The 15795-nt window shown below is 37.0% G+C and overlaps 1 protein-coding gene and 1 long non-coding RNA gene across 11 annotated transcripts in view; one reads left to right on the forward strand and one right to left on the reverse strand.

Moving 5' to 3' along the window:
* The window catches only part of LOC140479063 (uncharacterized), a 46253-nt gene extending 44556 nt beyond the window's left edge, over nt 1–1697 (reverse strand). For 5 of the 7 annotated variants that reach the window (XR_011960930.1, XR_011960927.1, XR_011960933.1 and 2 more), the window contains exons 1-2: nt 1440–1603; nt 90–496 (exon numbers count right to left, since the gene is read on the reverse strand). This is a non-coding gene — a long non-coding RNA (uncharacterized lncRNA). The other 2 variants (XR_011960932.1, XR_011960929.1) reach the window with 2 other exon arrangements.
* A 253-nt stretch (nt 1698–1950) lies between these two features.
* stag1a (STAG1 cohesin complex component a) overlaps nt 1951–15795 on the forward strand; it is a 210911-nt gene continuing 197066 nt past the window's right edge. For 2 of the 4 annotated variants that reach the window (XM_072572882.1, XM_072572885.1), the window contains exon 1: nt 1951–2122. The gene's annotated coding sequence lies outside the window, so the exon portion shown is untranslated. Of the gene's footprint in view, nt 2123–7786; nt 7806–15795 lie in introns of those variants that run through there. The other 2 variants (XM_072572883.1, XM_072572884.1) reach the window with 2 other exon arrangements.

The raw sequence follows: 15795 nt of genomic DNA on the forward strand, positions 1-15795 counted from the left end.
TGTGGAAAGAAGGGACTGAGATCTTTCCAAATGAGATTAAATAATCTTGCAAATTAACTCAAGCTGTTCCTTCTCCTTGGATGAGATACCTGTTCTGTTCGTGTCCATAACGTGTGGATAAAAACTTTCTGCTCATCTATTTGATTAATATTGAAAAGATGATTCTATGACTTGGGAGGTACAAATAGGTAGAAGTAATTTTTCAATGTCAACACCAACAGGTACAGAGTTCATCTTCTGCACTAACATTTGTACATGTCACGTAGCCGTCAAGGAAAGCAGCTGAATTTCCAGTTTCACAGTCTGAAGTACATGGTGAATATAGCTTGATGGGACAGTCATAAATAATCTCACTGTGACCATTCAAACATAGAAACCTTCATTGGCTCAAGCAAGTCAACAGAATGGATGATTGCATACCACAAGATGTTCTGTATGGCAAGAGAGTTGGAGCCAAATAACAGGAAGGACATCCAATATCCTGCATCAATGGCACCTGAAACAGTGAAATGAAAGCCTGAGATGTTGATTACCATATTTGGGACTTACTAAAGAGCAAAGGAAAATACTGAAATCTCCTTGGGTTGCTGTACACCACCACAGCAGTCACCAACCCCAAAAACAAGATTTCACAAGAGTTGGTAACTGTGTGCAGCATTTGAGGAAGTCCCTGCCTTTCAAACATTAGCCAATTCAGCCATCAGCAAGGATGCAAAATGTCATTCACCTGAAATTGACCTTGCTTGCTGAGTGTCTTATCTTTCATAGATAATTTTTGTAATCCCTTCATCTGAGTTTTATGACTTTGTTCACAGTTATGCGATATTTACGAATTCTACATCGAGGGGCAGAAAGAATCCCTAGTTTAAAATTACTCAAAACATTTTAGAGGTTTCTACTCCCAAAACGCATGGCAATTCAAGTTGCTTGTGCCCTGCCAGAAAGCAGGCACCAGGGCTGCAGGAACATTACACAGCTATTGGTGCTTTTGCACAAACGTAGCACGCATCCAAGTTGACGAAACTTGGCTCCTGCGTATCACCGTTTCAGTTATACTAGATAATAAAAAAAACTGGCTCAAGAATTTTAACATATTTAACGGGCAACGTTATTCGCCCGTCACGTATAAACGCTTCCTCATGAATTGCTCCATGCCGTGATAATGCCCCAAGGAAACAGGATCCGCTACAGAACCATGTCAGTGGGTCGACGGCATGCTCAGAATAACTCTTGGGGCAATGGTGCCCCTCCACGACATGCGTCGGTCAGCATTGAAAAATTATGTAAATGAATTTACACCGGCTTTTAGCGTGTACTCCACGTGTTTTCGCTTCCAAAAAGATTTTTAATAGGGGTTTGTTTTGTGTGGTGCGAAAACGTTAGTTGTTTTTTTCAGTCAACAATATGTCCCCCTCTGCGCCACCGCCGCCATTACACACCCTTCCTGTTCTTGTTGAAGACGGCGACGTCAAGCACAAAACTACAACAGCAACTCACTAACGCCACGTAACAGCGTAATCCACAGCGGCACTTTTGAAAAAGTAAAACATATACACACACATATAAGTCTGTGAAAAAGGTTCCTAAATGGAGGTCTGGACTATTACACTTACACTGTCCATTTACCATTATTCATTAAAACAAGCCATTGTATCCCCAGGCCCCGCCACCTTCGCCTTTTATAGGCACACCGCGAGCCCGACGTAATGACGCACGTCGCCGTGTTTGCGCTGCGTGCGCGGTTGGGAGAGTACGCGCTCGCGCCGGCCCAGCCCCGTCCCGCCCCGCCGCCTCCCACCCTGAGACACCACACCCTTCACTACCCCCTCCCATCGCCCGCCAGGGGCGCGCGACCGCGATCCCCTTACAACGGTCGCTCGCTCGCTCGCGCGCGGGCACGAGTCGGGCCGCGGATGGTGGCCGCCAGAGGGCAATCTTTGTCTGGATTTGCATTGCGCCATTCGATTGTGGAAAATGCCACCAGATGGCGGCTTAGGATTGTTCGTCCTGTGAAGACGCGGTGTTAACTATTCCCATTTTTAATTTAATCAAATTTCAAACTCGATATTTCCTTACGCAGTCGAACGGAAAGTGAAAATCGGTTCCAAAATGGGCAGGAACGGTTAGTATTTTTGAACTTTTGTTCTATTTTTTAAGAGAAAAAAGGCGACCGAAGTGCGGATCTAAGATGGAGGACGCGAGTCGGATCGTGTGTGTTTGGGGGAGGGGAGCGGGAAATGTGGTTTCAGTTCGAGTTCGCATCTTTTAAAAATACTTACTTTCTTTCCCTTGTTTATTTTGTGTTTTGTTTGACCGATCTCCGCATTTGAGTGGTGAAAATAATTTTAAAGTTTTATTTTTGGTGGGATGTGTGTCTTGAACGTTTGCGCGTCACTCCATTGCCCGTAAATATTTTAAAAGAAAAGGTTAAAATACAAATGTTGTTTAATTGCCAAGCAGACGAAGGGACGTGCAAGGATACAAAGGCAAGCCCGAGTAGGAGGCTGGAGCGTGTGTTTTTTTTCCCCCTCTCTCACTTTCGTTATTTTTTGTTTGATGGTGGAGTGAATGTTTGTAAATAAAAGGACTGATACTTGTTGGATTTTGATTTATCGGAAAGCAGAGTTGATTTAGTAAACGGGAAAAGCGCTTTGTAGCCTTCTTCAGAATCGGATCTCACGGGTTTTTTGTTATTACACTATTCTGTGTGGAGTCAGGTGACGACATGCTGATGATTGTCCTTGGTTTTTCTCACGCAATCCATCCGCCCAGCAGCCAGTTTTACAAGTACAAGGGGAGAGAGAGAGAGAAAAAAAATATTCTTATCGAATTTGTATTATTTCAGGTGGGGGGAAGGGTGAAATTTCCTGTTGTTTTCAGCAAACCATCGTCAGTTTTTTTTTTGACAAATGTTAAATTGGTCGTACAGATCAATCTTATTAAAAGCAGTTGTACAATTTTCTGTTGTAAAAGCGTATAGAAATGAGATTTGTTTACAAAAGGCGCTGGCTCAATGGTATTAAATGGAGGTCTAGGTTGCTTGAAATTTGAGGGCAAAGTACAGCAACTTGTCTGTCTCTTAACTAATTAAGACACGAAATCTGTGTATATCTGCACTGATAAATGTGTAAACAGTCGTTGGGTATGGTAAATGGAAATAGTCGATTAAGATGATAAAGGGAAGGACCACATTTAAAGCTATTCAGAATGTGATGCTGTGTTTAGAGTTTGAAAATATCTGATATTTTTGCGGTTTAATTTTGGAAAGTTGGAATGGTTTCTAACCTTGTTTTTATATATATGTTGAGAAGTGTATTATCCTTGGTAAGAATGATGAAGTATTTGAATATATAAATTCGTTTGAGCATATTGAGAAATTGGTATGTTAATGCTATTAAAGAAAGAAGGAAATAGTCCAAAGTAAATCTGTGGGGTGTTGATTCCCCTTAATGTGTTTGGAAATCCAAGCTTATTTGCATGCCTTTCTTTCTCCAAAAGTAGTAGGGGGAACAATGGCTACTGGCAATAAGTCGATGTTTGAACTTAATTTGCATTTTGACTAAGTATATTCTGGTCGTAAATGGTTCCTGGGGTGTCCTTTCAGATTCTCTTGGATGAAATATTGTCCAAATATACTTGGGCCTGTAAAACTGAGGTTACAATTTTCCATATAGCCCTTTCACAGTGTATTCATTTTTCATGTGAAAAATTCAACTCACTGTAATTGAATAATTCACTTTAGAAACAAAATAAGTTTTTGGATTCTGGATAGATGCCCCATTTAAAATGCTACTATAGAATTTGTCAAAAGTTGGCAGAGTTCTTCATTTCAAAGCTGAACAAATCCCCAATAGTTAAACAATTGCTACCAATAGATTTTAAATTAATACTCCAGTGCCAACCTGTTGATACTTGTTATATAATTATATGCTTTACGATTAGTATTTTAAATGTAAATTTGTGTGCAAAGAGGGTTGGTTGCCTCAGGAATTGTTGGTAGAGCACTCCAGCTGATTCATGAATTGAGGTGAACAAACTTAAGTAGAGTTGATGTGGAAATGCCGGAGTTGGACTGGGGTGGACAAGGTCAAAAATCAAAGTAGTTGTTTGAGTTACAATTCAGTCTACATTATGCAGAAGGAGACATTGACTGTTTTATAAAATACTGTGGAGTTAGCCATTTTATTTCATTTTTGAAGTGAATTGTTACTAGGATGTTGATTCTTTGAGAATAACTATTGATATTTGATATTTTTTCTCAATTTAAAAACATCAAACAGACCACTCACAGATGGCAAATTCTTAATTGTAGATGAAGTTTAACTTAGCCAAACAAATCTAATGTTTGTGACATTGCCAGATTAAAATAGGCTGTAATACTTCAACAAAAGAATGGTTTTTATAACCCTGTCGCAGTAAAGCCTTCGCGCTTATCATGGGATCACAGGATAGATTTTCCACATCTTTGATCTTTTCTTGTATGTTGTAGAATTTTATGTAATCAAAACCCAATTGTCATTAGTACTTCTGGGCATAGACTTCCAAGGGGAAGAAATGTTGGTGAGTATCCTGACTGGACCAGTGGAAAGCATAATTTTGCTCAAGAAATAATATACCAACTTTAGTTGCAAAATAAAGTAGTTTATTTGACCAAAGTCAAATATCTTAACTTTCATGTAATTCTTTGAAATTGTTTTTTCCCTATCTCGCATTAATAGACATATAGTACTATATGTCTCATTGATTTCTAAGAACAAGGGAGATTGGTCAGTAGAGAATCTAGATACGTTCCTTCAGACCAAGTTACTATTTGCAGGGATTTGCTCTCGAATTATGTAAGGTCAAGATCTGCATTATTGTAACTTCAGAAACAAAATGTGATTTAAATTTTTTGTGACTTTAACCTGCTTAAGCTTAGTATTTTTGAAAGCATTTTACAAATACAAATGTTTCACTTGTAACCAGTTCAAAACTCGAGTAAGAGTCTTGTGAAAAAAGACTTTTAATTCCTGCATCTTCTTGTCACCTATTTCTGTCTTGTACAAAAGCAATTTATGTTTGTGTGTTGCCTTTAATGAGATTAAAAATGTTCCAAGTCCTTCAAAGGAGCACTATAAAACAAAATATGCCACCACGCAATTAGCTGTCCAAATGTTTGGTCTTTGAAGTAGGTTTCAATGAGTCTCTTAGAGGAGGAAATGAGAGGGAGAGTTGTGAGCAGGAATACCAGAGCTTCCACCTACGCAATTGAAAACACAATCACTAGTGGTTGAGCCGTTAAAATTGGGGATTCTGGATGTAGGTTTGCTCACTGAGCCGAAAGGTTCCTTTTCAGATATTTCGTCACCATACTCGGTAACATCTTCAGTGAGCCTCCGGAGGAAGCACTGCTGATGCATCCTGCTTTCTATTGGGAATGCGCAGAGGCCAGAATTAGATGAATTGCAGTTAGTTAAGATTGTAGGACTCAAAGGCAACCCAAAATAATTTCTTGTATCTGTACAGATATGTAAATAGAAACATAATCTTTTATCTGACTTAAGTGTTTGCACCTCATCTTAAATATAATACAGCTGCTATTTTTGGGTCTCGTGACACAATTATAACTCCTGAAGCAGAAAATCTAGCAACACTCAGCAAGCCAGTCAGCATCTCTGGAGAACAAATGCTGCAAGCTGCTCTGACAGTTTTTTTTGTCCTATCTCTGAATACTTGGGACCCTTTGGAATGAGCAAGTTGAATGTTAAAGGAAGAATTGCGATAAGAATAAATGTTGGAAAGATTCAGGAGACTGGGCCTATCTGTGGTGAGAAATAGTTCATGTTTCAGATCAACAACCTTTAATCAGAACAGTTCTCAGACCTGCAGAGTTTTTCCAATTTTTTTTTAGGTTTTCTATCAAATTTTAAGCAATCGAAGCACCTTTCTTTTGAGAAAGCAAGTTATATTCATTATAGAAATTGGTGATGGGAATGTGGTCGAAAAGTACTGTTAAAAAGCACGGCCGGTCAGGCAGCATTCGAGGAGTAGGAGAATAGATGTTTCAGGCATAAGTCCTTCATCAAGAATGTGAATGGTTTATACAATAATCAGTTATTTGGGTGGTTACTTAAAACAGATTGAAATATTGTAAGTGTTCAGCTTGACAGTAAGTAGTGTTTTCAAAATCATAAAAGTCTTTCTCACTGCAAATTCTACATTATGGATATCAGCGTGAAAAGATGAGTCATTGTTAATATTGTCTATGAAATAGGTATTCAAACAATTAATATTATGGTAAGCTTAACCAGAGAACTGACTATTCTACAGGAGTTGCCTCATAAATGTAGCAGTGAAGAAATGATCATATATGAATGTGTGGCCTGGCAGAGGAGTAAATATATTTGGTTGCATCCAAAAATTCAATAAATTGTTGTTGTCTGTGAAAAAAAAACTATTGGTCTTCATAAACATTTACAGTGAACAAATTATAGAAAGTTTTTTTTAATGTTTGGCAGACTCATGATTTTATATAGTTAGTGGACACCTAATAGCTTGTCTTGCTATCCAGGAATAAGTGCCTCCAAAGAAATTAAGCTTTTGCTCATCTCTAATTCTGGTCACTTTGCTATTTCCTGTTTTAATCACTCTGCCATTTGTGATCACGTCTTCTGTAAGTCTTAAACTCTGGAATATGTTCTGTACCCATACCTACCTCTCTACCTCACTTTACTCTTTTAATATGCTCCTTAACATCTACCTCTTCGAGCAATTTTCTGTTCACCTTACTTAATGTTTCCTTCTGTAGTTTTTCATATTTCAAAATGCTCCTGCATTGGAATATTTTATTGCATTAAAGATGTTGACTTAACAAAAGTTGTTGAGCACTGCAATTGAAAATTAAATGACAGGTCAGTTCTGTTTTTCTGAATTTAATTCAGGACTTTTATTTGCAAACTTGATATCTGTTAACTGGGTGCTTATTGTAATTTGGTTGCAAAAACTTTGCAAATGTTAACATGTAGCATGGTCTTTGTGGGCATCTCCACACCCTTTTCCCCTTGTTTTGACCTGTAAAATGAAGTGAATTTGCCAATTTTTTTCTGATACAGCGTATATATGTTTAAAAAAGTATTAATCACTATAATGTTGTACAACTTAAAGCACTATGAGAATAGACAATGCACTCACTGTCTCTGCATACTTAAGCTCCTCTTGGGCAGTGTCAAATAGGCCTCATTATTTTTGGGCGTCAGTCCAAGCTGTTTCAAAATATTTGCACTCTGATTTTGTTCAGCATTTTAGCATCTTAGTAGGTTTATACAGTGTAGTAAGTTGATTATTTAACAAAATCAAGCCATTCCAACTAGTGATTTGTAAGGTTCTGCTATTCTTTTTGAAAGTTAACATGAAATATTTTGATGCTCCTGGTAAATCCTGAAACCAGTATTGTTTGGCTATTAATGTGAAGCTGTTCACAGATTTAAACATTCTCAGGAATTTAGATATGTTCTTGTAACTGTTTGGTTCCTTGTTTAAGGAAATCCATGCTTGAGAAAATTCCAGGTCACGTTCTTCCCATCCCCCACTCTGAAAACGCTCAAATGAGTGTGTTTAACAAGCTCAGTATTAACACTATGCAACTATACTACAAACAATGTAGGATAATTTAAAACTTATACTCAGTTAAGAAATTTGGGAGTTGCATAACATCAAATGCAAGCGAAGATACATGAGGAAACATTTTTTATTAAAAATATCTTTTGTTTTAAAATGAAACTGAAATTTGCATGTGCACCGGTTTGAAAGAGAGAGACACCAAATGGGTAAGTATGTTTTAATTCATCAGTTTTAAATATCTCACGTTAAAGTGGAGCATTTTGTAAATCAGTCATCTGTCATGCATGGATTTTAGGATTTGTATAAAGCTTAATCTTAATGGGTTTTAAGTATCAGCTGTGAAAATTGTGAGAGACTGTTGCACCAGGAGTTGGTGGACTTCCCTAAGATGACAAATGTTTTGAATGTTAGGTAAAGGAAGGGAAAATTTCATATGTTTGATCTAAAACATAAAGTATGTTTTATAAATTATTTGTGATTGATTGTTTTCTGCAGAAATTGTGTATTTATTCATCTTCTGTTAAGGGATCCAAGATATTACATAATCGCAACATATCAAATAGTAATAAGTTGTTCAGAAAGTATTTTTATTTGACATAAGTTGCTCTTGCATGGTGAAAACTCAACTGCTGAATATAAAAGAAACTATTCTCCAACTAAATTTTTTTGACAAGCCAGTATGTCATTGTGCAAGAGTTTTCAGAAGAAACTTATACAGTTCACTGTTCATTTAGCCACTTCTTTCGAATTATACAGCCATTCAATTGTTTTGTTCCCTTAATGTTTATTCAATGTTTTTATTCAGAAGACTGGATTAAGAGTAGAATAAATTGCAGCCTATAAAATAGTTTTTTTCATCTAAATGACAACTGTAATTAAAAAAAGTTTGTGGTTCCATTAATCAAGTATTCTGACAATATTTCATTGGTGTCTTTATCGCACATTTTACATCCTTGTTTCTGTATCTGATGTCTCAAAACTGCAGTGGCTTATGATGAAATATAATCAGGTTGCTGCAGTACTGAATTCAGTTCACTACACTTTAAATTTATACCTGAATATATTCTATAAAAATCCTAGTCACTTCAGGGCCATTGCTGAGCAATAACATTGTGCCCTTATGGACTGCGTGTCAAATTTCTTATGGTTCAGCATGGCCAACCTATAGTCTATGGGTCACATATGTCAATGAGTGTTTCATATGGCTCTATATCTGCTTTACTGGTAGATGATGAATTTACAGCTCGGGTTCCTATATTAATAATTACATAACCTTTGTAAGAGATGGATCATAGACCAGGAAAAAAAGTATATGATGTGGAAGTTTAATGTTTTACCTTTTTTTCTTGTATTGATATTTTATTTGAAGCCAGGGTTTCAGATCCAGGCAAGTATGAAGAGAAGATTTTTCAATGCGCTGCTTCTCCAATCAGAGGTTCTTCCTCTTCTGTGTGTGCTACGGCATGTTTACTGGGGAGCCCGTCAACAGCAAATGCAGGAGAGGATCAACCTGTGATTGGAAGGCTGAGAGCAGTCCAAGACTTTGAGCCCTGACCAAGACTCTGAGGGTTGGGTCTAGGAATAGGACTTTCAGGTAGATTCTAGCTTAGGGCAGAGAGGAAGATGATGATAATCAAACCACAGAGTCGGATATCAGAGTAGGACTGCAAGGTGGACTGAGAGGGTGGGCAGGGCATGATAAGCCACTGGGGTCTCCTAATTTTTCTTCCATTTCATTTTCAAAAAGTTACCTTCTACCAAAATGAATTTTAAGTCTTGCGGCTGAGAAATAAATTGACGACTTTCATTTCAATGTAAAATATTTGGCGCAGGAACAATAGTGCTGGTGGAAATTTTTGGAACACAAAGCCCATGGATTATTTTCTTGAAGTTAAAAGGGACAGATTAAGATGGAGTTGGAGTGTTTATGGAAAAGGGGGAAAGGGCAAGAGAAAGAGCAAAAAGACCATGTGTGTGTGAGAAGGAAAGCAGGCTGTGAGAAGAGAAAACTCAATACCGAAAGACAGCTGACCCCCCACTTTGTGAATTCTGCCAAAGCCAGTTTGGAGTGTACCCCACCCGAGGTGATCAAGATAAGTCATTTAAACCTAATTCATAAGCTTGGCCCCATTAGTCACAACCTTGATCATTTGGGCTGACTCTCTTTTTCTTTTTCTCTCTCTCTCTCTCTCTGGTCTTGCTCCTTAACACAATCAAAAATCATTCAGTACTTTGTGTTGGTCACTTTTTTATTATTTGTTTAAATCATTTTGGTTTTGTATTTTTGTGTGAATTAAATTCATGTATGCCTTTTGTGGCAGCTCTTACCTTTTTAAAATCAGCTCTCCTACCCGCCCTCCTCCAAAAAAAGAGAAAAATGGGAACGTGCACACCACTTCCATCTAAAAACTTTGGCCACCCTGCCTTAAGTTATTGCCCTGTTTGTTTTCAGAGGCTTTACAGAACAGCCTGGCCAATGCTATTAATTTAAGAATCAAAAGTTGGTTTGCAGTGGATAAGCTTGGATGGCAAGAGCATGAAGGAACATTTGAATGCATATTATACATCATTGATTGTGCTGTAAAAAGTCTTCAATAACATTTTGGAATCAACTAAATGGTGGGTGCTATTTATTGTCTCTAATTTGTGATCATGGGCAATTAAACTGTTTTATTCACTCCACGGTGGCCTAGAGGATCAAAAGAATAATTAGTGTAATGTCGAGTTAAACAGAGCAAGAGTGGTAGATTTGAGTCCTGATCTGGTTTCAGGTAAGTGTTGTCTGGGGCAGCAATTAATATTGACTACTATAATTAGCTGCTATGGAAATGAGAAACAGCTAGAGTTTCTAATCCAGAAAACTGTGCAGTGACCTTACCTGAAAACATAAGTGCATGAAAATTTTGTGCAAATAGCCTTGATTTCTGCTTGAGACTGAATTTTAAGATTGCAGAATCACAGTAGTAACATAAAAGGTAGCTATTCAGCCTATCATTTGTGCTAATTTTCTGAAGGATCAATTCACCTGGTGTCATTCCGTCATTTGTTTCCCATATCATTATGCGTTCTTCCTTTTTTTTAGATCACTCAGGTCAGTCTTGAATGGCTCAATTGAACCTGCCTCCCACATGCTCAGGTCCTACACTTGAGATCCAAAACATTTGCTGAATGAAGAACATTTTCCATTTTTTGCTGTTGGTTTTGCACTGATCATAAATGTTTGCTATTGGTTCTCAATTCTCCTACCGGTGGGGACAGGCTGGTTGCAAGGCAAAATCTCTTGATCTCGAAGGGTGCCTCCAAAGATTTGATGATCCTCTTGGCATGCATTTTTTCTTTGTTGACAGCAGTTTAAATCTGGCAACAACTCAAGAGGTTCTGCAGGTGTCAGCAAGCAGGATAATAAGTCTGTCACTCTGAAGTAATTTCACTGAGAAAACCAAGAATATTTTGTTTAGTGAAGTAAACAAGTGACTGGATTCAGATGGCATACCATAAATATTTTTTAAAAACACATTTTTGAAACATTTATTATTGAGAATTTGACATTCCACAAATGAAATTCTGTTTTCAATGCTAATGAGAATACTTACCACTGTAAACACAACTAAAAATCAAGTTACACTTAGTTTTCAACAAGATGTCACCTTTTTAAGGATTTTTACAGTAAGACCATGAATATAATAGTGGAAGTTCTCAACAGTTTAATGATTTCGTATAGATTTCAAGTTGGAGGACTTGAACAGTACACTCCAGAAGGTGTGTGAACTATCTGACAGTTATTCAAGGATGTGTGCCTTATTCTGTGCATGTGCAGACTCTCAGTAGTTTTCAAAGGAATAATTGTAGCAAATGCGTAAAGTTGTACTCTTATCAATGATGCAAGAGCCAGAGCAGTGGTTTTCATGAGCAAATCCGCTTATTTGTTTTTGTACTGTGCAGTTGAGTGAGATACTAAAGTGCTATTGGTACCTTTACAATCTAATGCTGTCACAAGTTATCATTGAGATGAAAGTGTGAATATTTTCAAATCATAATCTGCATGTTCCTCTCCAATTGTGGGGTGCTTCTCAAAGTGTTGGGATGCTGTATTGCATACAGGGAGTTATGCCGTTCACAAGGATTTTTTATGAATAACTCCTGACAGAGTAGCTGCCTATTGTAGTATATTTAACTCTGTTACGTTTTAAAAATCTTTTTGTTAGCAAATTACAAAATCCTACCTATCTTCAAAAAATATAATTTGTGGTGTAAATGGGCATACAGTAATACAAGTTGTATTGTTTGGGATTTCTTCGCCCAGTTTACGCCATATTCCCATAGTTATATAATAAAATTAATCGGATTCCTGATGAAGGGCTTTTGCCCGAAATGTTGATTTTCCTGCTCCTCGGATGCTGCCTGACCTGCTGTGCTTTTCCAGCATCACTGATCTCTACGATAAAATTATATAGGTGATTTTAAAACCTGAGTGAAAATGGTCACCTGATTTCTGTGATCCTTTAATTGTTTGAAAATAAGTTCAAGGTACTAAGCTATTTAATGCAAGTAAGTATTTGACAATTTTCTGTGTACAAGATATGATGGCTATGAAGCAAACAATCCATTTACATGTTTGGTGCATTTTTGTTCACAATTGTGAAGGTCAACCTTGAGAAGCAGGTTCAGCCATAAATGCTGCACCTGAAGCTACCAAGTGACATTGCAAGTTGTTTTGGCATTGGCGCCTGTGGCAAGCTATTATAGCCACTGGTTACTGTGGTTGTGTACGCCAGCGCACAGGCATCACTGTTTTCCTCTTTTGCCAGTGAGTGACTCTTAGGTCTAATTGTTGCTTAGGGTCTGGCTTAGAAGCATCTTTGAATGACAGCTTTGAATCTTCCATTTCTAAACTTACTATCCAGGAGATCCTTGGATATGTGACCATCTTCCATCCTGTGGATATGCTCAATCCAATGAAGCCAGCTCTGTTTGATTAGAGTCAACATATCCTCTGCTTTTAAGAGGGCATTTGTGATATTATTCTGCTAAATTTACTACTAATGAGTAATGGACAGTGAAGGTGGGAATTATTGAATTATTTCTCTTGATTCTATAAGTTGTCCAGTTTCACATCCATGCAGCAAAATGCTCAGAACACTGACCTCATATACTGTCATTTATGGTGATCATTGGTCCTCAGGTGGTCACAACCACCTAATGAAGAAGCAGCGTTTGGAAAGCTAGTGCTTCCAAATGAACCTGTTGGACGATAATCTGGTGTCGTGAGATTTTTAACTTGGTCCCAAAGTGTGTGCGTTTTGCAAGTTGGCAAAGATAGTTATTGCCTTCTCTGTGTGTAGAGAGTTTTGCATCAACGGAAATTTGTCCCTTACTGTGGATAGCAGATTTGTTAATCTTTTCCAGCAGGGTTATTACTTTGTACAACCAGGGATGTATCTGTTTTATTGTGTCCCATGACCTTCATTTTCTCAACTCATAGACAGAATAAGTTAGAGACATGGGGAGATGGTCCTTAATTTCTTTGCATTTGAGTTTTCATGTGGGTGACCATTGTATCATTGTCAAAGTAGAGGAATTCCCTGATCAGGACCAAATGCACTTTAATCTTCAGTTTTGATAAATTGTAAGGGCGCAATCTTACCCATTGTGCAACTAGTTTCCTTCCATATCTGCAGGGAAGGAGAAGATCTAGAACATGGCGAAGAAGACACCAAATGGTGGGGACTAGGGTGCAGCTTTGTTTTACATCGTTCTTCACTCTGAAACTATGAGGAATAGAGAAAACGGTCCAGTTTGTCTTGGGAAGGAGTGGATGAGATTGATGAGCTTTATTGGACTGTCAATTTTTCCCCAAAATCTTGCAGAGCTCTATTGTTTTTACATATATTTGTCCAAGACTGTTCTTGGAAAATAATGAATTCTGTGCTAAATAAGACACACAAACCTATATCCAGTCATAAGAGTGAATGCAGGTATAGGCTACATAGTGCTTTAAACCTGCATTGTCACTTAATGAGATCATGGCTGTAATCTGATTATTAATTCAACTACACAATTCTTGCCTATCCCGATACCTTTCATCCCTTTGCTTACAAAGAATCCATCTACCTCTGCCTTAAAAATATTCAAAGACTCTGCCTACATCACATTTTGAAGAAGAGAATTTTAAAGGCATTCACAATTAACATCTTTGTCCTAAAATGGTTCACCCTTTATTTTTCAATAGTGGCATCTAGTTCTAGATTCTTCCTTGGGTGTCCCTTCCACACCTATCTTAAGTCCCCTGGGAATCTTGAATATTTCAATCAAATCATCTCTTTAGTCTTCTCAATTCTGTAGACACAAACCTAGTTTGTCCAAAGATAAGTTCTATTTACTAACAATATAGAACCTTTGTATTCATATTTTTATGCTGTATGCTTAATTTGGCAGCATGTGAGAAATGATTGTATAGTGTTTAGAATTTTAAAGTCCGTCTGTTGTTACACAATGTTATCTTTCAAAATGGGTGTTTTAATGTAATAGTGATGTTTTATTATCTGGAATATATTAGATCATTCCAGATAGTGTACTTGATAAATTTAGTATATAGTTTTTATTCCTCAATTCCACGGTAACTTGAAATAGGAACTCCAAGACAGGCAGACGTTTTTGCTTTTTAGTTTGTTCCATTTGATGTGAATTTAAGGTAGCAGAACCAAATATTTTTAAAGTGGTTGAGATTTGCAGGCTCAAAGAACTACTTTCCATATTCCCAGTTCTATGTTGACTCTTTTGATGTAACTTCTGCAAACAATTAATTCAATGACATTGTGTCTCTTTTGCTTTCTGCTATTTGTATCTAAATATTCCAAAAAAATTAAAATTCTCGATTAAAGATAAGTCAAATTTAAGGCTTCATAGTTTGTATAAACCCTGAAAATGGGTAAGGTACTGGCAATTGTGTTGGAACCACCATAGTTTATTGTATAGATGACAGTAAAATAATCATATTTGTTGATAACAATGAGTAATAGTGCAATTAGAAGAAACAGTTCAGGTCATAATGAATTAGCCAGAATATTTTATGACTGATCAGTGGCTTATGAAATTGAATGCCTACAAATGCAAAATACTGAACATAAGATGAAAAATTAAGTAATGGGTATTTAATTCTTTAACGCATGCATCAAAGTGAGTAAAAAAATAGGAGACTTGATAGAATTGGGAATAAACTAGTATTCCCAACCAGTGTGGAGCAACAATTAATTCCAAAAAATGCTGGAACTACCCAGCCAAAGCTGTAGAATAGAGTCAGACGAAGTCTGACAAAACCATGCACTGCAGTCAATCCACACCTTGAGCATTCAGATAAGTTATTGCAAACACACAGACATCTCATTTGGCATCCATATCATTCCTCAACCCACATTATTATGAATCAAATACTTGGTAATTTCTGTTTTCATCAGTACAGATGTCAGGGCCAAAAAGGTCTTGGTTGGTTCTGATGAAAAGTATGCAGTCACTCACCTTAAAAGGTCAGAATTTTAATTATTTTTCTGCCTTTGTATCCAGTTGATTCATCATGGCCTTATTATTGCATTAGCTTCTTGAAACTATGGTCTACTCTACTTCAGATAATGTTGCCATAGCTGCAGACTTCATTACAGTGTGATGTGGGTCCATGTCTGAATATTATATTTTTTGTTACAGCTGTCATTACCTAAGTATTGTTCTAAACTTTAAGTTTGTATAAAACCAAGGTATTGAAACTTTAAACAGTATTCCTGAGGTATGAAGGAAGTGGGAACAGCAACCTTCTTTGACTGGAGAAGTTTGAAAATAGTATCAAATAGAGTTGAAGTGCTGAAGATTTCCTGGATGAGTGAATGTCCTAAATATTTTTGTGTACAGCGTAGGGGTAGTTGTGTATTCTTAAGAGATAAGAATTTTTTAAGATTAATTAAAATTTTAAAGTCTGAATAATGTTTAATTGTTTCAGTGAAAATTTATAAATGATGTAATCAAAGGCCAAAAGAAAAATATTGTTGTACTTCAGCACCGTAATTGAAAGGACCTCTATACATAGTCAAAATTCAGAATGTTTTAGAAGGTTGCCTGAGAGTTTCGTGAATAGCATAGCTTGGTATTACAATTTTGACAATGCAGAATTTCCCAAATTGAGTTCTCTATTTCACTTAATCCCAGCTG

Source organism: Chiloscyllium punctatum, chromosome 6, assembly GCF_047496795.1.
Source record: "Chiloscyllium punctatum isolate Juve2018m chromosome 6, sChiPun1.3, whole genome shotgun sequence".
NCBI lineage: Eukaryota > Metazoa > Chordata > Chondrichthyes > Orectolobiformes > Hemiscylliidae > Chiloscyllium > Chiloscyllium punctatum.